Here is a 23,118-nt window from a genome sequence, read left to right as displayed (position 1 = left end):
AGTGGTCAGAGAAGAGGATTACGGCCTTGGTATTCAACAGCCCTAGCATTTTTCAATACAAATGACTGTGTTTGTGTGTGTGTGTGTGTGTGTGTGTGTATATATATATATATATATATATATATATATATATATATATATAAATATATATATATATATATATATATATATATATATATATATATATATATATATATATATATATATATATATATACATATATATATATATATATTCACTGAAAAAACCATAGGTTATAGACCATATATAGTTAGGAATTAGCATTTAAAAAACCTTATTTTACTCACACAAAACCATTGAAATTCCATATATAGTTAGTTGTACTAACTATATATCGCGCACCCGCAATCCACTGCTGATGATGTCACATATTACATCATTCATGACATGGTCAGTGACATCACTGATGACATCACTGATGACATCTCAAATGACATCACTGATGACATCACTGATGACATCTCATTTGACATCATTCTTGTGCTAATACGATAAACCTCTTCAGACTCTAATATAACCTTAGATACACTCAGTGTATACAGACACTCACACACTGTCACTCATCCATGGAGTTACTCACACACCTAGTCCGTCATGCAAAGAAACAATCTCAACTCCATTTCCTCAACTATACAGTTATGCACACCTTACTTATTCAAACATATACTAACACATATTTACTCTCTTATACAATCCCTGATACAAGTTCACAATGATCCATACAGCCACTCACACATTCAGTGGCTCTCATGCACAGTTATTTATATATGCCAACTCTCACATATACTGTGTATTACATATGTACTTACTATGACATGTAGCATTGAGATATCCATTCACTCATCAATACACTCATGCACACAGTCAACCGCCCATGTAGCTGTTTCCACATGCACTCTTGAACTCATACACCTAGTGAATCAACTGCTCACACATCTATGCACAGAGTCACACACCTCCCAGCCACCCCCACACAAACTCAATCTCCCATACAAATACTTGGGCAACCAATCAATAACACATATAACCTCTCGTATAGCTAATGATCAACACATGCAGCAGTTTACATCACAACAGACATACTGATGCACATATTCAGACAGTTTAGTCACTAACCCATGCATTTAGTACGACACATTTATTCACTCACTCATACAGTCAGTCACGCACCTACTAAATCCTTCATCCAGACACTTATACATCCACTCATTCTTCAATAAATCAAACATATTTAAACTTTACAGAAACACACAGTCACTGGATGATGTCATCCGTGATGTCATCAGTGATGTCATTTGAGATGTCATCAGTGATGTCATCAGTGATGTCATTTGAGATGTTATCAGTGATGTCATTTGAGATGTCATCAGTGATGTCATCAGTGATGTCATTTGAGATGTCAGTGTGTGAGTGTCTGTATACACTGAGTGTATCTAAGGTTATATTAGAGTCTGAAGAGGTTTATCGTATTAGCACAAGAATGATGTCAAATGAGATGTCATCAGTGATGTCATCAGTGATGTCATTTGAGATGTCATCAGTGATGTCATCAGTGATGTCACTGACCATGTCATGAATGATGTAATATGTGACATCATCAGCAGTGGATTGCGGGTGCGCGATATATAGTTAGTACAACTAACTATATATGGAATTTCAATGGTTTTGTGTGAGTAAAATAAGGTTTTTTAAATGCTAATTCCTAACTATATATGGTCTATAACCTATGGTTTTTTCAGTGAATTTTCAAGGTTTTGTAAATGCTAATTCCTAACTATATATGGTCTATAACCTATGGTTTTTTCAGTGAATTTCAATGGTTTTTTAATAGCAAATATCATAAGCTGTCGATTGTCAAGTACGTGGTAAGAAAAAACATTTTCGTGTTTATGCACACTGATCTGCTTTCAATGCTGCCCCCCCCCCTCATTTCTATTAGGAGTACTCTCTCTTTGCAGATAGTGAAGGGTAGTTAACGCAGGCATTTGCCCCCGTTGTAATCCGTCGTGCCTGCTTCTCTCTCCATTTGATTGATTGTTATCCAAGCATTTACTGTTTTAGAATTGGTTCTCTTTGGTTCATTCTCTATTTACAAACAACCACAGAGTCGCAATACTCTGTTTAGTCTTTGCAGATAGCGAAAAATCGTGTAAAAAAACAAAAGGAATCGAGCAAAATCAGTAGGCCACTAATGGGATCTCTTTTTGACCTCGCTAAAATAGAAACATTAGGAACAACCTGTTGAAAATAGCAATATGTATGTACATAAACGGCGTTCATTTGTGTTCACAGTACCCCTTGTTGATTGTTTGAATCGAGCATTGAATTGTTCGAAGTTGGTTCTCTTAAGGATCTTCTCTGCCTGCAAACGGGGAAGAATAGGAATATTCTCTCTCCCTTTGCAGATAGTGAAGGGTAGGTAACGCAAACCTTTAACACGTCGTGCCTATTTCGTTCCTCATTGATTGATTGTTTGCCCGAACATTGACTGTTTGGGAATTGGTTCTTTTTGGAGGTATTCCCTGTTTGCAAATAAACGTAGGAAAATCTTTGCAAGTAGTGAAAGGGTAGGTAATGCGGACCTTTCTCCCCCGTTGTAATCTGTCATGCCTATCTACTCCCCACTGATTGATGCACCTGTTTCACCCGGACCATTTACTAGAGATAGGTCATCTGGCCCGACCAGAGAGCACCCCTAGTGAAAAGGACATATGCAATAATAACGAAGTGATCACTGTATCCTGTTAACAGAAACTTTAGCATGAAACAACCTGGAAAGAAAGGAATAGGAAAGCGAAAATCAGTAGGCCACTGATGAACTTTTTATTAAATAACAAACAAAGAAACGATAACAATACGTAATGATAAAACCTATTATTGTCCTAGTAACAAGAAACGTTAGAAGTAAGCCCGTAATAAGAAACCTGAAAACAGTAAGAGAAACCAAGTGTGACATTGCAACGGCCACAAGGCAACGAGGCTTCATCGCCCCTCACTGCCCCAAAACGTGTCTGTCCCACCGCCTGCCACGGCCAAATAACGGCAAACTGGGAAAGATACAAGTCAGCAGACATCCGCCCCATTCTGGAAACTTCCAAAGTGCAACAGGTTTGCGGCTACGCCCAGCCGGAAGCAACACATATAAGGCGGGTCCTGCTGCCAACCGTCGGCAGAAGATCATCACGTAGGGTGTAGCCGGAGGAAAGGCCGAGGCCAATGGGACCCGGCCAAGGGGATTGCTACGACAACCCTGGAGAGTTGCAAGGGGGGGAATGTCTGTGTCCTCGACCCTCCCCTCTCTCTCCCAGTCTGGCCACCATCAACCAGAGGCCGACGGGATCCGGCCGCGGTGGCGGTAACCCTGGAGAATTGCAGGTTAGACCCTCTCTCTCCCAGTCTGGGCCAGCATCCATGGAGGGCCTGGGAGTGGAGAGGCCACTCCACGAAAGGCCCAGGAGAGGCACCACACGCCAAGGCCTGCCCCACCGGATGAGCCAAGGAACCCGTTCATGGGGCCAGAGCAAAGGGCGTCCGGCCGCCATCCACCGGAGGTCCGGCCCAAAGACGGACGGGACATTTCTTCTTTCTTTTATAATGGCTGCGACAACACTGGGGGGGGGATGTCTTGCACATGCCTCCGACCCCCCCCCCTCGTCCACATCGCCTGGTCCGGCCATAACAAATGTCAAACGAGACGCCGTGGGGTGCACTGGATGGGAGAGACGGTGCGAACAGGCCTCTCCCGCCTCCCCAGGTGGAAGCTTCCCAGCTGCACCCTCAGCGCTCCAGGCGCCCGGAAAAAGGTTCTTCCACTGTGGCGATGCTGCAACGTCTCGCCCGGCAGGGTGGAGCCCGTCCGCTCATTTGACCCCGCGATCGCCGGTAGCTAACAAACTCTCAAAATGGCGGTCGACCTGGCAAGAGCGGGCCCAACATAAACAAATGGCCCGGTCTCTGGTTGACTCCACCACCGTAGTCCTCCACGACCTTGAAGATTCTAGAGGAGCCGCGGGAGTCCCCGACCCCCGCAGACACCCCCGATGGGGAATGACTGCCATGATCGCCCGTGGAGTGACGAAACTGTAGCCGCGGGACGTCGGCGCTCCCATGCTGGCGCCAGCCTCAGTTTGAATGACTAGAATCCTGCAGACCACAGTTCGGATCAGTTCCGGTGAAAGCACAGTGTGACCCGGTAGGAAAAATTGTTGCACCCCCTCCCCTTTTTGACTGATGGTTCAAACCACCGATCCTTTCCTTTGCCCTTTTAACGGAACTTTGGACTGCCTCCCCCCCCCCCCCCGAGGCGCCCCACGCCGTTATTCGGAGGGCGGCAACTTACTGGACATCACCTTGGTGCCATCGTTCTGCTGCCTTGGAACTATTCGCACAACAGACCGCTACTGACGACCCACCCCCCGGGACGCCCCACGCCGGATACCCAAATCAGTGCAGCACCCAGGCAACATCACCTGGGTGCCGTCCAGAAATCTGGACGTTGTGCTGCCTTGGGACTATTCGCACAACCGACCGCTACTGACCATTGTTCCTTTTTTTCCCTAAAAATGTTTAAATGTTTTTACTGTTTTTGTTTTGTTGTATATATTTATAAGTTATTAAATTTTTATATTCCTACTACTTTGTTGGAGTGCTATATATTTTTAATGTGACACATAATTGTAAAAACTTTGATGTACAAAGAGTCATCCCTGCAATCTTCCGCTTCAGGCTCGGTCCCCTCCCCAATCACAATACAGGATGGTTTTCAGATAGTAGGAACGCGTGTGGTGTGACGGATCTCATCGGGTGTGGGCCTTGATCTACTATAACTCCTTTGAAGAGGGGTGATTCTTTACAGCTGGGGCCATAAACTACATCTGCAGGGCTAGCTGATAGCCTGGGACCGGCCTGGACAATCGGACACAGAGGAAGAGGAGTGTCAGAGGGTGCGGTAGTGAATAGGGCGAAAGGGAGGTGTCGGGCGGGCACAGGGTGTGATTCTCAGGGAAGAGCAGCGCAGATGGGGGAGGTTTATTGCCCATGCATAAGACAGAGAGCGGGGGTGACCAGTGCCTGGGGGAGATGCTTGCGAGGGTGGGGAGCCATGCTAAGGATCGACAGCGTGCAGAGAGTGGGTCTGGTCAAGGCATCTAAAATGGCTGCCGTGCACGACAAAAGTGTGGCATTTGAAAAAAGGCAAGATGGCGCAGACAATGTTTTTCAACACTTCCTGATTTCCTTCTAATCGAACGTTAACAGACGTTGGGGCATATTACCAAAGTTAAGCGATATTTATCGATAACGATGCTTAGCAACACATTTTTTACCGCTAAGCATCGTCAGAAATTATCGCAGATAAACCTTGCTATTATCAAGGTTTATCGCAAATGCGATAAAAAACGGCCGCAATGCATGAATATCGCTGAAAAGTCAGCGATATTCATGCATTACCGAGCTAATGCTCTTAGCCATGTTATCCACCTCCCATTGGATAACATGGCTAAGAACTGCTCAGGGCAGGTGTTAGTTTTTGGAGATATTCGCGCTTAGCGCGAATATCTCCAAAAGTTGGTAATAGGAGATAGATATCTTGCATGTTGTAATGCAAGTTATTGTGGTATATGGAACTCATACCATAATCTCTCAGGAAAGCAGGAACTGATCCTTTTGGGACCGCCTGAGAAGGCCTAGGGGGTGAGGGGTACTCTACTTTGCCCCCTTTTCACGATCTGAACTATTTTATTTTACTCTCTTCTGTAATTACACAAAATGGCAGCGATAGGATGCATCAGAGACAGACAGTGAGAGAAAGGAGGCCGGAGATGAAGAAGAGATGTCAAATACACATTGGAGATAATATAGTGGGAGAAGGGAAGTAAATATGAGTAAACTTACTATGTAACATAAAAATGTTGCACTCTATACTATAAGTCTAATTTTATACTACAATCACTTCGCTACAACCTTATAAATTAAAAATAAAAATGAATAATGTCTCAAACAATTTTTGATTTCTAAATATAAATTTATTCTTCTGAATTTTCATAATTTGAAAAAACTAGTAACATGTCCTCATCAGGAATTTCCTCTTCAATCATCTCATCAGGAATCTCCTCATGAAAAGTCTGCAATGATGATTCTTGTAACTCTATGGTCTCCAAACATTCGATAAATTCGCCGTCAAGAGATTGATCAAAAAAATCATTCAAGTCATCTCCTCCTTGTGAGAATATTTCATTATTGGTGCTGTCAATTTCAATAAATGTAGTGGATAATTCAAAAGAAATTGCCACGGTCTCTTCATTGTGATCCATTTTATTTTGAAATTTCTTGCTGTAAATTGCAGAAAAAAATAATCACTTTCATTTATCGTTTTTAGTAATACATAATATAAAACTAACTTTATCAAGTATTTAGTATAACAGAAGGACTGTAAATAAATAACAGAAAACATTTTTCAAATTATCTTAAAGTGTACAACATAGTTCCCCTTACAAATTAACAACTCACCTTTTTGAAAGTAGGAGAAGCGTTAGTACTGTGTAAATCAAACACCAGAAATTGAGCACCAAAAATTCCTCACAAATGTACCTCAGACAGTAGTATCACAAAATGGCTGTGGTTTCCTCTCATTTTAGATATATACATAACCAATTAACTTTCATCACACACAAATACAAAACCAAAGCAACATTTTAATTGGTTCTAAATTTCAACACTTTCAAATGTGTTTTCCCCATGCAATTTTCCATAGGACATTTAGATACGTCTACAGCCTGAATGGCTGAACGGAATTACACCAAACTTGGCAAAATGGTACATCAAACCTAAGGGGTCAGGGAGGATCTACTATGCCCCCTTATGGTCATTTGCCCCTTCGCTTTGGCCTCCTCTTGTCTCTCGATCCTACCGAGAGACAAGATGGCGGCCGCTACGGACTGTTTGGAATGTTTACAGACGCCGGAGAACCAATCAGCTTCGCTTCACAAAGCTCCGTAACGCGAAAAGTACGCGAAGTGGAGCGCTGCCCGGAGCGCTGTTACAGATATATATATTTTTTTCAACGTTAATTTCTCAAAATCCACTGGAGCACATATATTGAGACCTAGCAAAGGCACATCGGGCTACCAGTCCCTACAATTTTGCCAAGTTTCGTGCAAATCCATTCAGCCGTTCGATTATTATTATTTTTTTTTTTTTTGCCCCGCGGGGCCCTTTTAAAACCTCCACATCAGACCTAGGGGGTCAGGGAGGATCTACTATGCCCCCTTATGGTCATTTGCCCCTTCGCTTTGGCCTCCTCTTGTCTCTCGATCCTACCGAGAGACAAGATGGCGGCCGCTACGGACTGTTTGGAATGTTTACAGACGCCGGAGAACCAATCAGCTTCGCAAAGCTCCGTAACGCGAAAAGTACGCGAAGCGGAGCGCTGTTACAGATATATATCTTTTTTTGAACGTTAATTTCTCAAAATCCACTGGAGCACATATATTGAGACCTAGCAAAGGCACATCGGGCTACCAGTCCCTAATATTTTGCCAAGTTTCGTGCAAATCCATTCAGCCGTTCGATTATTATTATTATTTATTTTTTTGCCCCGCGGGGGGCCCTTTTAAAACCTCCACATCAAACCTAGGGGGTCAGGGAGGATCTACTATGCCCCCTTATGGTCATTTGCCCCTTCGCTTTGGCCTCCTCTTGTCTCTCGATCCTACCGAGAGACAAGATGGCGGCCGCTACGGACTGTTTGGAATGTTTACAGACGCCGGAGAACCAATCAGCTTCGCTTCACAAAGCTCCGTAACGCGAAAAGTACGCGAACTGGAGCGCTGCCCGGTCCGCTGTTACAGATATATATCTTTTTTTGAACGGTAATTTCTCAAAATCCACTGGAACACATATATTGAGACCTAGCAAAGGCACATCGGGCTACCAGTCCCTACAATTTTGCCAAGTTTCGTGCAAATCCATTCAGCCGTTCGGGCTAAAAGTGAGGCCAACCGCCCTATGGAAATTAACATTGGAAAAACGCGTTTTGGGACCCCCCTTTTTTCTCGGCCCCCCCTTGACGAACCCCCCCCAAATTTCCAGGGGCTGCTCAGAAACAAAATGTGCCATTTTCCTTAAAATTTCAGCCAATTCCGTCCACAAACGCCAAAGTTATTAGACATAGAATTTTCAAAAATCCCATAGAGAAAAAATCCTAACTATATATACCTACTGGCGACCTCCAGTAGGTAATATATATAGAGATATATATCCACAAGGCAAATTACTCCTTCCAGACCCCCAGTGACCCAGGAAGGGTGGCGCGTACGCCGGTGGAGTCAACCGGCAATCGAATGATTTCGTATCAGTTTTCACAGTATCACACGCTCTCAGGACAAAATACGTAGCCTCTAAATACCAAACAGTATTGTTTTAATTCACAACGCGCTTCGCCATACCGATGGCTTGATCACGTTATCAAGCCATCGGTATGGCGAAACGCGTTGTGAATTAAAACAACACTGTTTGGTATTTGGAGGCTACGTCTTTTGTCCTGAGAGCATGTGATACTGTGAAAACTGATACGAAATCATATATATATATATATATATATATTACCTACTGGCAGTCGCCAGTAGGTAGTTATAGTTAGGATTGTTTTCCATAGGAAATCCGCAACATTCTATTGGGAATGACTTTGGCGCCGGTGGACGAATTTTCACAAATTTCTCAAAGAAGATGGCTCGCTCCGCTCTGCTCCTTCCCTGAAAGTTTGGGGGGGATTCGTCAAGCGGGGGCCGAGATATTTGGGGGATCCCAAAACGTGTTTTCCCCATGTTAATTTCCAGAGGGCGGTTGGACTCACTTTTAGCCCGAACGGCTGAATGGATTTCCACCAAACTTGGAAAAGTTGTAGGGACTGGTAGCCCGATGTGCCTTTGCTATGTTTTAAGATATGTGCTCCAGTGGATTTTGAGTAATTTAGGTTAAAAAAAATATATATATCTATAAGCGCGCCCCGGTACGCGCATCGGGGCGCGTACCAGCTCGCTACGCAAGTTCGCGAGCGGAAAGCTGATTGGCTCTCGGGTGTCTGTCAACATTCCAAACAGTCCAGAGCGGCCGCCATCTTGTGTCTCGGTAGGATCGAGACACAAGAGGTGGCAAAAACAAAGGGGGAAATCACCAAAAGGGGGCAGGGTAGACCCCCCTGATCCCCTAGGTTTGATGTGGGGGCTATAAAAGGGCCCCGCGGGGGGAGCGCCCGGTACGCGCACCGGGGAGCGTACCGGGGAGCCTACCATGAGGAAAACCTAGTGAAACAGTAAAATAATAATTTAAAGTGCTTAGAGGTAGGGTAGCTCTGAATAGAGTTGTTGTGTTGTATGGGTGATTTAAGTACCAACATGTAGGTACCAATGCAGAGTCTTAAATTCAATGTACACTGTCTTTTCTGTAGATAACTTGCATGTTGTTACAGAAGTTATTGTTGAATATGGAATCCATACCATAGTCTGTCAGGAAAGCAGAAACAGATCCTTTAAGCACTCCCTGAGAAGGCCTAGGGGATCATGGGTAGTCTACCCTGCTCCCTTATGATGTTTTAAAATTGCACAGTATACTGTAAGTCTCACTTTATATTATAATCATTTTGGTACTACTTCATGAATTACATATAAAAATGAATAATGTCTCAAACAATTTTTAATTATTAAATAAAAATTTATTGTTTAGAATGTTCATAGTTTAATAAAACTTCCAGCATCAGATGATCTGGAATCTCCTCAAAATTGCATGATTCAATATTTTGTAAACAGTCAATAAATTGTTGGTCCAGAGACTCATCCATAAAATCCTTGTCAATAAAATCTTCTTGAAGAATCTCCTCATCGGTAATTTCGAAAGAAATATTGATGTTTTCTTGTTTACCTTCCATTTTCTTGCTGTAAATTGCATAAAAAATAACTATATCAGTAGAGTTAGGGCACTCTTGGGTTTAAGTTCAGAGAGGTACTTCTGAGTTTTTAACAGTGAAGTTATCTTTGGGCAGTGTATGGTATCAGGCAGGAAGTAGAAATATAAAAAAGTGCATGTGATGAAGCCTAAGTAAATTCATAATTATACCAGAGAAGCCTAACTCAATCTATAACTATAACAAAGAAGCCTATCTCAATCTATAACTATAACAGAGGGACAGTAAATAACTAACAGAAAACGTTTTTCTAAATTAACTTAAAGTGCACAACATAGTTCCCCTTACAAATTAACAACTTACCTATCAGAAAACAGTTGAAGTTTTCAGAGAAAATCCTTAATAAATGTACCTCAGGTAGTGGTAGTCAAAATGGCCGTGTTTCCCTCTCATTTTTCATATATATTCATGTACATAACCAATCAAATGTCACCACACAAAAATACAAAACGAAAGTAACATTTTTATTGGTTGTGAATTCTAACACTTTCATATGTGTTTTTGTTATGTAATTTACCTCAGGATATTTAGACAGGGCTACAGCCCAAATGGCTCAATGGAATTCCACCAAATTTGGGAAAATGGTAGGGACTGGTATGTAGTAGGGCCTATTCTATATTTGGTGAAAGTCTCTCCAGTGGTTTTTATGTAAATTACCTTCCAAATTTTTTGTGGGGCGCTTACCGGTGCTCAACGGGAGTCCTCCATCTTGTGTTTCGGTAGAATTGAGACACAAGATGGAGGATAAACAACCTTGGGAATGTGTATAATGGGGCACGGTACGCACCCCCTGACCCCCTAGGTTTTCTGAGGGGGGCTTAGGAGGCCCATATAGGCCCCCCAATTTTTATTTTTATTTTTTTCGCGGGGGAAGTGCCCGGTACGCGCACCGGGAAGTGTACCGGGGAGCGCACCCGGAAGCGTACCGGGGAGCGTACTTTGATGAAAAACAGTGAAAAAAGTTAGAGTAAAGTAATCATTTTGAGTGATGAGAGGTAGGGTAGCCCTGAAAAGAGCTTTTGGGTTCTGTGGCTGATTTAGGTACCTACAAGTAGGTTCCAATGCACAGTCTTAAATTGAGGAGGAATATTCTATTCCCCTCATCTGAGAAGTGCACACCATCTCCTCTGTAGATATCTTGCATGTTGTAACGCAAGTTATTGTTGTATATTGAACCCATTTCATAGTCTCTCATGTAAGCAGAAACAGATTTATTCACATGTTTCCGTGCTTTCTCAAATTGTGGACAAAATTGGTTGGACCACTTCCATTTCTGTCTTTGGCATGTGTTGGAATATACCAAGGCAGTTTGTGGAAAAAGTGTCATCAATTGCCCAAAGGTGTCCTTTAAAAGCATTTCCAGACCTACCCCAGTCAAAGTGCCTAGGTCATTTCCACCACAGTGCAAAATAATGAGGTCAGGGTGTGGCAGATGGTAAAAGGTTTTCACCAATGATATCAATTGATGACATCTCAATCCTCTTTGGCCAATCCACTTGATGTCTACATCTGGTAAATCAAGGTTGTGAAAATTTCTGATAGCTGCATACCTTTGAGCCCAGTGGATGTAGCTATGTCCAATAATCCAGACAGAATACATGGTGAGAGGAGTTTCTGGTGCAGTCAGATGAAGTGTGGGAATGAAATGGCAGTTGGAACAGTAGGAGTTTGCAAAACAAAACTGTGGAGTTTCAGTGCTCTTGAATCACAAAGCAATGCTTGGTGGATTCAGATAGTTGAAAACTGAAAGTTAGGGTGCATGGTTCTGTTCTGTGAAAGAAGTAATTTGAATGGTTAAGAAAAAGTCATTTAAAGAAACATTGCACCGGATAAGCTGGTGTATTGAGAGGTCAAACATCCTTGCTGAGTTCATTTGCAACATTGTAGAATAAACTTTTAAACCTGAGAGTTCAGTGAGGAGGGGGTTGCTATGGTAACAGGTAGAAAGGGCTGAGGGGGGGAAGGGTGTTGGTTTGAAAATAGAGAGGGAAGAGTTTTAATTGGTTAACATGAGTGATATGTGCGTAGAAATAGAGGTTTTCTGTGCCATTCATGGTTGCAGTGCCTGGAGTACATACTTTTTGCTCTGCCAAAGAAATATTGGTGTGTGTGTCTGACACTGTTCCCAATCTCCCAAAGCATGTGTAAAGGTGAGTAATGATTCATTTAATATAGATAGAGACTTGTATACTCTATGGAGAAGATTTGGAAGCAAAATGTGGTTTTTAAATGTTGCTTTGTGTCATGTTTTTTGATAATGCTTGGTAAAAAGTTTTTGCTGCATAGAGGAATTTTATTTTGTAAAATTGTGAAGTTTCAGTAGTGACTTGGAATGCTTGTACATAGGACCTGTGCTGTGTTTCTTAAATGTGATGTGAAAAAAGATTTTGGGGAAAATGAATGGTGTTTACATTTTTGAGAAGGAATAAATACTGTCTACATGATTAAAGAAATATATTTGAACCTTTCACAATGATGTCACCTGTGTTATCTCAGATTAGGAAGCACATTGAGCTTCTTTCTTGTTGGTTTGTGTCATGTTTTTTGATAATGTTTGGTATGAACATTTGCAAGATAGGGGATTTGTATTTTGTGAAATAGTGAGGTTTCAGTAGTGAAATTGAATGCTTGTACATAGGACCTGCGCTCTGTTTCTAAAATGTTATTTAAAAAACGATTTTGGGGCAAATGAATGGCTTTTACATTTTTGAGAAGGAATAAATAGTGTCTGCATGATTAAATAAATATATTTGAACCTTTCACAATCATGTCACCTGTGTTACCTCAGATTAGGAAGCAGATTGAGCTTCTTTCTTTTTGGTTTGTGTCATGTTTTTTGATAATGCTTGGTATCAACATTTGCAAGATAGAGGATTTGTATTTTGTGAAATAGTGAGGTTTCAGTAGTGAAATTGAATGCTTGTACATAGGACCTGCGCTCTGTTTCTAAAATTTTATTTAAAAAACGTTTTTGGGGCAAATGAATGGCTTTTACATTTTTGAGAAGGAATAAATAGTGTCTGCATGATTAAATAAATATATTTGAACCTTTCACAATCATGTCACCTGTGTTACCTCAGATTAGGAAGCAGATTGAGCTTCTTTCTTGTTGGTTTTTGTCATGTTTTTGATAAAGCTTGGTATCAACATTTGCAAGATAGAGGAATTGTATTTTGTAAAATAGTAATGTTTCACTAGTGAAACTGAATGCTTGTACATAGGATTTGCGCACTGTTTATTAAATGTTATTTAAAAAATGATTTTTGGGCAAATGAATGGCTTTAACATTTTTGAGAAGGAATAAATAGTGTCTGCATGATTAAATAAATATATTTGAAGCTTTCAAAATGATGTCACCTGTGTTACTTCAGATTAGGAAGCAAATTGAGCTTTTTTCTTGTTGAATTGTGTCATGGTTTTCGATAATGCTTGGTATCAATGTTTGCAAGAGAGAGGAAATGTATTTTGTAAAATAGTGAGGTTTTAGTAGTAAAATGGAATGCTTGTACATAGGACCTGCGCTCTGTTTCTTAAATCGTATTTGAAAAACGATTTTTGGGCAAATGAATAGCTTTTACATTTTTGACTAGGAATAAATAGTGTGTGCATGATTAAATAAATATATTTGCAGTTTTCACAATCATGTCACTTGTGTTACTCTAGATTAGGGAGCAGATCAAGCTTTTTTCTTCTTGCTTTTTGTTAAGTTTAATGATAATGTTTGGTATCAACATTTCCTAGATAGAAGAATTGTATTTTGAATAATAGTGAGGTTTCAGTAGTGAAATGGAATGCTTGTACATATGACCAGCGCTCTGTTTCGTAAATGTTATTGGAAACACGATTTTGGAGCAAATGAATGGCTTTTACATTTTTGAGAAGGAATAAATAGTGTCTGCAAGATTAAATAAATATATTTGAACCTTTTACAATCATGTCACCTGTGTTTCCTCAGATTAGGAAGTAGATTGTGTAGATGAGGTGAGGCATGTCCAGGGGTACAAAGGAGGTGAGGCCTGTGTTCATGAGTGCAGTGGAGAGGACTCACCTCCTCTGACCCTTGGACAAGACTCACCTCCTCTGTGCCCCCTGGACAGGCCTCAATGTTTTGGGTATAATTGATGGTAACAGGGTGCAGATGAGGTGAGGCGTGTCCAGGGGTGTAGATGAGCTGAGGCCTGTCTAGGGGTGCAGATGAGGTGAGGTCTGTTCAGGGTTGCAGATGAGGTGAGGATTGTCCAGGGGTGCAGAGGAGGTAAGGCCTGTGTTCTAGAGTGTAGTGGGAGAGAGGCCTGTCCAGGGGTGCAAAGGAGGTGAGGCCTGTGTCTAAGAGTGCAGTGGGGGAGAGGCTTCATGAAGTCCAGCCCACTGCACTCTTAGACACAGGACTCACCACCTCTGCTCCCCAGGACATGCATCTCTCCCAGTACACTCTTGAACAAAGGCCTCACCTCCTCTGTACCCCTGGACAATCCTTACCTCATCTGCAACCCTAAATCGTTTTTTAAACAGGCCTAAATGTATTGGGTATAATTGATGGTAACAGGATGCAGATGAGGTGAGGCCTTTCCAGGGGTGTACATGATGTGAGGTCTGTCCAGGGGTCCAATTCATGTGCCCTAAATCGATTTTTAATTAATATTTAAAAAACAGAGCACAGGTCATATATAGAAGCATTTCATTGCACTACTGAAACCTCATTTTTTTTTACAAAATACAATTCCTCTATGTAGTAACATTTCTTTACCAAGTATTATCAAGAAATATGACACAAAGAAAGACTAAAAAAGTTTAATCTGCTTCCTAATCTTAGAAAACACAGCTGACATGTTTGTGAAAAGTGCAGGTATATTTATTTAATCATGCAGACATTGTCTAATCCTTCTGAAAAATGCTAAAGCCATTCATTTGCCTTTTAATCGTTTTATATTAACATTAAAAAAAAACTGAGCACAGGTCTTATGTACAAGCATTCCATTTCACTACTGAAACCTTATTTTTTTACAAAATACAATTCCTCTATGCAGCAGAACATTTTTACCAAGCATTAACAAAAAAATAACAGAAAGCAACAATAAAAAAACACAATCTGATTCATAATATGAGGAAACACACCTGACATGATTGCGAAAGGTGCAGAGGAGATGAGGAAAGTCGAAATGGCTTTCATGATTGTGAAAGTTGCTGAGGAGGTGAGGCCTGTGTCTAAGAGTGCAGTGGTGGAGAGGCTTTATAAAGTCCTGTCCACTGTACTCTTGGACACAGGCCTCGCCTCCTCTGCACCCCTGGACAGGCACCTCATCTGCACTCCTGGTTAGGCCTCTTCTTATCTGCATCCTGTTACCATCAATTATACCCAATACATTGAGGCCTGTCCAAGGTGCACGGAGGAGGTGAGGCTTGTTCAAGGGTCAGAGGAGGTGAGTCCTGTCCTATGCACTCTTCGACACAGGCCTTACCTCCTCTGCACCCCTGGACAGGACTCACCTCATGTGCACAATGTACTTACTAATCTGAGAAAACACAGGTGACACGATTGTGAAATGTGCTAATATATTTTTTAAATCATGTAGATACTATCTAATCCTTGTCAATAATGTAAAACTAATTCATGTGCCCGAAATCTTTTTTTAGAATAACATTTAAAAAACAGAGAAAAGGTCATATGTATAAGCATTTCATTTCACTACTGAAACGTCGCTCATTTATAAAATACAATTCCTTTATGCACCAAGGTTTCTTTACCAAGTATTGTCAAGAATGTATAAGTCTCTCTTATTTTCTCTTCCTGGCTTACTCTATTTTTCCATCAGTCCCCTTCTAACACCCTCTCTCTGACTCATTCCTTTTTACATCCTGACTCTGTGTTACACTCTCTTACACTTTCGCTTTGACTTACTTTCCCTTACACCCTGTCTCTGATTTATTCCCTCTCTCTCATTACTCCTTGTTACATCCTCTCTCTGATTTACTTCCTCTTACACCCTCTCTCAAACTTACTCTCTCTCTCTCTACCTTTTACAGCCTCTCTCTGTTTTAGTCTCTTTTACATTCTCTCATCTTCTAACACCCTCTCTCTGTCTTACACCCTGTTACATCCTTTTTTTGACTTACTCCCTTTGTCCCTTTCTTTGACTGACTCCCTCTCCCTATTACATCCTTTTTCTGTCTTGCAACATATTATACACTCTTTCTGTCTTACTTCTTCTCTATGTTTTACTCCCTCTACCTGTTTCTTTGTCTGACTCTCTCTGTCTTTTTGTGTTAGTTCCTCTAGCACTTTTTCTCTGTCTTACTCCTAGGTACATAGTTGCTGTGATATAAACTTAGATATGTTGTAAACTACTGTTTATATATCGTGTGCTTATTGTCATTGCTTTGTTGTTTGGTAATAGTGGTCTAAAATGTGTTATTTGTTTCTTTAACACAGATTGAAATCAAGATTTCAATAGTAAGGAAATATGCCCTCAAGGCAGAGGAGAAGAAAAGATTCCAAGTGGAAAAAATCAAAAACAGCAACGGAATTAAAGCACTCCTCTACAACAAATACTTCAAAAAACAGGAAAAAAGCTCCTGGTAAGGCAACTAAGTCTTTCTTTCGGAACATATGTAGATAAAAAAAAATGTTGATGAGAATGTGAATATACAGAAGGAGAGAGCAAATTTGAAAAGGAAGGAGAGGCCCCCCAAAAATGTTACTACTGGAGCAGGAGAGAATAATATGTATAGGAATAGAAGGCAAAACCAATTTAGGGACATTCGTAAACGAATGTTTCGCAATAGGGTGGTTTTAAATTTGTTAAAAAATATTAAGAAAGGTAAACAGAGAGCTGCTTTTTATATGAAAAAGAAAAGTGTAGAGAAGATTGTTGATCAGGCTTTTGAAGCTAAGAAAAAATTATTTATTTTAGTAATCAATAGAATTAGGACACTTAACAAGACAATTGATGTTTTCAAATCAAACAGTAGATGCAAAAGAGTAATTAATCGAACTAATTTTTGTAAAGTTTTTTCTGGAGAATGGATGCATAGTTCAAGTTGTGAGCCATTTTTTATTGAGGAGAGTTACTTCCAGGAGAATGATTTGGTGCATGCAGTTGACACCAGTGGTCGAGCATATGAGGTGAAAGACGGTTGTCCGATTGAAAAAGAGAAACTTGTGTCTAGAGATACAGACGAGGTGTTAACTGATGAAGTTTTAGGGAGACGTACTAAGGGTCCAGTGTACACTTGGAAGTGTAGTAGTATTTGTAGTGTGCGACAGGATTCAATCGATTTGCTTCGTAATTTCTTACGTACATATAGTAAGAAAAGTCTAAAACAGAAAATGAAGATGTTGCAAGATTTAGATCCTTGCAGAGTGAGAGAAAACACAGGTTTGCAAGGGCATTCACTGGCTTGTCTTTCTAGAAAAGTATGTCAGAGTGTTTTTCATCATTTTAGGATGTTAGCAGTGCATCATAACATAATGAGGAAATTAGTGAGAAGGTTGTATTATGCAAAAAGTCCAGCACTTAAGCTTAAACAATTAAACAGTGCTCTTTTGCATGGAACTGAATTAGATGTGAAGAAGATTTGTGAAGAAATTGAGATTTGTTATTTTGGTGAAAAAGAGGACAGTGTAGAAATTGACACAGTAATAGAAGGTAATGTGGAAGACAATGTACAGATTTCAAGTACAGAAAAGTTTGACCAGGAAATTACCAAGTTTAAGGTGAAATCAAGTGAAAGGCCTGATTTTACTTGTGTGTGTTGTCGACGGACTCATTATAAGATTCAGACTAGGTTAGTTGATTTATATGCAGAAAGTGAAATGTAAAATAATAATGAATGGAAGAATTTTGCATTTTTTTTGCTGGTGGAGAATTCTTTTGATTTGAGTTCTGACCAGTGTATTTGTAAATATTGTTATAATAAATTAAATGAAAACAGAATGCCTGCTAGAGCTGTTCATAATAATCTTGAGTTGGTAGACATTCCTCCTGAATTGATGGATTTAAATACATATGAATCTATTTTGATTCAATGTGTCCATACTTTTCAGGCTATTGTTGCATGGAGCCTAAGATAGGGTAATTGCCTCCTTCAGATTTACAGAGAGGATTAAAAGGAAGAGTTGTTTATTTGCCTCTAGATTTCAAGAAACATATTGATACAATTGGTGTAGAGAAAGTGGAAGAGGTTATTCTAGTTAATGGGGTTTTTACAAAGAGTAAGAAAATCTGGCAAGATTTAGTGGATGTTAGGAAAGTCAAAAAGGCAACGTTGTATTTGGTCAAAAACAATGAGTACTACAAACATTTATGTGTTGGAGCAGAGGAAACAGCTGCAGAAGAAGACAGTGATTGTTCAGCCGGCCAAATTGAAAAAGTTGATGTGTCTAGAAGTGAAGAAATATATGAATATTATACTGTTCATCCTTTGCATTCCAAAGTAGTAATGGGGAATGCAATTGACTTGTTTCAAATGAAAGCAGCAAAAGGAAGTCCCATTAGTGTATGGGAAGAAAGTTTGGAAGCTCGTTGTTTTCCACATTTATTTCCAACAGGTCGAGGTGGACGATATGACGATCGACCAGTTCAAATTCCTGCATCTGAATACCGGACTTTAAGAATATATGCTGAAGATCCAAGCTTTCGTCAATGCATTCCATATTTGTTTCATCTACTGTATGAAAGTGACTTGTCTGGGCTTTCTTATGCAGTAAACCATATACTGAAAAGTGGAGCACATCTGCAAAATGTTTCGGCGAGGGACTTTATGGAGAAAGTCAATCTGCAAGACAATATTTTGGAATCTCATCTAATCAATCTCATGGCATGTCAGCGTGGTACAAACGAGTATTGGTACCGTCGTCATGGGGAATTGAAATGTATGCTAAGAAACTTAGGAACTCCTACATGGTTCCTCACTCTTAGCTGTGCTGAGTATGCATGGGACGACTTACTTCAATTTCTACGAGAGGTAAATGCAAACATACAAAATATAGAATGCAAAACACCTGGAGAACTGTGTTCTTTGGATCCAGTGAATGTATGCAGATATTTCAATCATAGATTTGAAGCTATGATGTCTTTCATTACCAACAAAAAAATCCTCCCCTTGGAGATATGTTGTTATGGATTAAAGATGCACCCAAATTTGGAACAGATTCCGATGACACAGTGATGAGTTTCATTGAAGAGTATTCAACATGTGCTGTTCCGAAAACTACCGAAGAAAACAGTTTAAGGCAACAAGTTTTACGCTTTCAATCCCATCGTTGTGGAAAGTACTGTCGTCGAAAATTCAGAAACAAGGACAAGTTCTACAAAAAATGTTGTTTCGGGTTTCCACGACCAGTGATTTCTAAAGGAAGAGTAAATAATTTGATGTTTTCTCTGCGACATACTGTGACAAGGAAATCACCAAAAAATACATACAATTTAAAAAGAAACGACGAGTCCAAGTACATCAACGACTACAACCCAGTGATTTTGTCCATATGGAATGCTAACATGGATATTCAGTTTGTTGCTGACAACTCTATTGCTGTGGCTCGATATGTGACATCTTACATCACAAAAAAAGAAAAGACAGAACTGAAGGAAATGTGGGAGGACATTTCACATGAAAAGAGTATAAGTAAAAAATTATACAATTTCAGTCTGAAGATGTTGTCGCATCGAGAAATTGGAGCATATGAATGTTCTGATCGGTTATCATCAGCAAGTCTCTACGCCAAATCTAGAACAATTATTTGGGCGAGTCTAGGTCTTGCTGCAACACGAAACCGAGCTTTGAAATCTGTACAAGAAATTGAGTATTTGGCGGAGAAAGAACCAAACAGTACAGATATTTTGAAGACAAACATGTTGGATACATACTATCCAAATAGAAGTAGTCATCTTGAGAACAGTTGTTTGTATGAAGTTCTGCAAAACTATATTTATAAGAGGAACATCAGAGAAGATATCAATAATGGAATATATGCTGTCATTGGGTGTGAAGGATGTCTAGTGAAGCAGAGAAAAGGCCATTCGATTAATCATCGAAAATTGAGTTGCGAAAATTCAGAGAAAAGGGAATTTTACTATTTAGCTCTTTTGCAACTCTTTAAGCCATGGCGTACAGAAGAGGAACTACTTGGAGATTATCTCTGTTACGAAGATTCTTTTAATGCAACCAAGGATACCCTAGAATGTCCTGTTTTTCCAAATTATCTGCAAATGTTGAACGAAGAAAAAGAACAAGAAGCCACAATTGCTGTAGAGATTGATAGAGACAGTTCTCAAGACAGTCAGAGTTCTACTTCATTGAGTCAGGATCCACTAGGAGGACCAATTATCCAAAATGAAGCTGCCACTGCCATGGATGAGGTGGAAAGAGCTATGGAACAAGCTCAAGATGATGTAGCTAACTTAGAAGATTTGGTGAAACAACTAAACCTTGAGCAGGAACAGATATATGACGAAGTCACAGAACAGATTGAACATGGATTCAGTCATGAGAAAAAAGAGTGCTCATGTACATCATTTAAGCCTGTCCGACTGTACGTGAGTGGAGAAGCGGGAACTGGAAAAAGTTTTCTGATTAAAGCAATTGCAACTTATCTGCAGAAAAGGACTGAATCACCGCTGTCTTGTGTTGTTACCACTCCAACTGGGCTGGCAGCACATAACATTAAAGGGATTACTTTACATCGTTTACTGATGCTACCAGTTGAGCATGATAATAAATTGCAATACCACAAGCTATCTGGAGATGCTTGTTCTGAAGTTTCCAGAGTCCTGAAGAAAATGAAACTTCTTATCATTGATGAAGTAAGCATGGTCTCAAATCTAATGCTTGCTTTTGTGCATTTGAGAATGCAAGAAATCCTTAGAACAGAGTATGATGTGTTATTTGGAGGGAAACACATTATTGTTTTTGGAGATCTACTGCAGTTGACTCCAGTGAAAGGACAACCAGTGTTTAAAATGCTCACGCATGAAGATACCAGGAAGTGCCTAGGAAGCATTGGAAACGTTAATATATGGTTAAATTTCAAATATGCAGAACTACTTCAAAATATGCGGCAGGCAAAGGATGAAGATTATAAAAATATTCTACAAGATGTAAGAATCGGAAAAGTAAGTGAGCATGGGAAAGAAGCATTACATGCACGATTAATTTCAAATTTGTATCCAAATGAAAACATTCTTCCAGAGAATATTTTTAAGAAAATTACTAAGAACAAATCTGGGATATGTTTGATGCCAACTCTGCAAGAATGTTCCATCTTCAACAACAAAATGTTAAAGTTAGAAAATGAAGAGATTGTGAAACTGAAAGCTATAGATAAAATAGAGCATATGGGAGCAACAATTATTTTGTCTGAAGATTTGAAATCAAAATTGGATTAATTAGAGAAGAGTATATCTAAAACTGCTGGTTTTGAAAAGACTCTGAATGTGTGTTTAAATTGTCGTATCATTTTGAGAAGGAATTTAAATGTTGATAGAGGTCTGGTAAATAGATCAATGGGTCATGTTGTTGAATTTCTGAATTACAGAAATAGAGATTGAATTGAATTTTTAAAAATTAAATTTGATGGCATTGAGGAAGTGCAACAAATCAGTCGTTGTTCTGCTAGATTTTTGCTTGTAAAAGAATTATATGTTCGTCGAAAACAGTTTCCTATTTGTTTGGCATATGCGGTGACAATTCATAAATCTCAAGGTTTAAGTGTAGATAGTGCTTTGGTGAACATTGGAAGTTCTGTGTTGAAAGAGGGTATGGCATATGTGGCATTATCACGAGTCAGAACTTTATCAGGATTGTACTTGGTTGAGTGTGATGAGACAAATATTTGTGCAGATCTAGTTTGTGTTAAAGAATACAATAGGTTAAGGAGAGAATATGCTCCACATTTGCCTCAATATCCTCTGTTTGAAAAACGTGTGGTAGGCCGAAAAAGAAGAAATGAGAATAATTGCAGTGAGGTAGTAGCAAAAAGACAAAAAGTAGATGAAACTGTAATTGTAAGCAGAAAGAAAAAGGATTCTGTTGACGATGTTGTTGGATTTCAGTTTGAAAACAGTTCTGGTGTCAACTGCTATGCTAATGTAGTGGTTAATGTTGGTTTTTTTCTTCAAAATTTACAAGAACAGATTGTTGAAAATCGGGATCAAAGATTCTGCTGGTTATTGAGTTCTGTGTTTGAGAAATGTAGCAGTGATAAAGCAAAAATAGAAAGTGTTTCAGAAATTCGAAATCTTTTAGATTTTCACAGAATATTCAGCAGGATTGTCAGGAATTTTTAATGTATATGTTTGGTGTATTGGAAGATGAAGGTGTAGATGTAGAAAATCTTTTTGGCCTTTCTTATCAATGGCAGCATGACTGTGACAATTGTAATTTATCAAGAAGTACTAGAATAGACACTGAAAGATTTATATATTTGGCTTTACCAGACTGCAAATCAGTGTCTTTTAATAATCTAGTTAAAGCAGCTGATCACAATATGGTGTGTACCCAATGTAAGTGTGCAATGCTGTCCACATTATTTATACAAACTTATGGTCAGTATGTCATTTTAATGTTCCAACGATGTAGACCTGATGGAACTAAATTGACAACTTCTATTAAAAATTTCGTGGCTTCTCAGTTATCAATTTCAGGAAGAACCTTTGCAACTGTAGCTATTATTCATCATGACGGTCCTTCAACAACATCAGGGCATTACACATGCTATTTAAAATGTCAAAAAGGGTGGCAGCTGTGTAATGATACTCATTTGACTTTCAAACAACGTTTGCCTTTTGACTTAAAAAACTCATACCTAGTGTTTTTAGAACCACAATTTAAGTAAAGGTAATTGGCCTATGAAGACGGGAGCAGTTAATAAAAGTTAGTTTACTGTTTAAAATTATATTCAGAGTAAAAGTGATAAAGATAATATAAAAAATTTAATTGTCATATAGGTACTGTAAGTGGATCTCATAGTAAGTGATATCAGTATTATAGGAAATGTTGAATATGAGTGAGCCAGAGATGGAAATATGAATATTTAAACATTGTGAAAATGTTCTATGAGCTTTTCTTTCAGAACGTCGGGAAAACGGTAATTTAAGAGTTTGTTTTGAGTAATTTGAAAACATACTGATGCATCTGACACT

This window comes from Lissotriton helveticus, chromosome 9 (genome assembly GCF_964261635.1).
Source record: "Lissotriton helveticus chromosome 9, aLisHel1.1, whole genome shotgun sequence".
NCBI classification, from domain to species: Eukaryota; Metazoa; Chordata; class Amphibia; order Caudata; family Salamandridae; genus Lissotriton; species Lissotriton helveticus.
The sequence above is the reverse complement of the archived record's forward strand: the minus strand, read 5'-3'. Positions refer to the sequence as shown.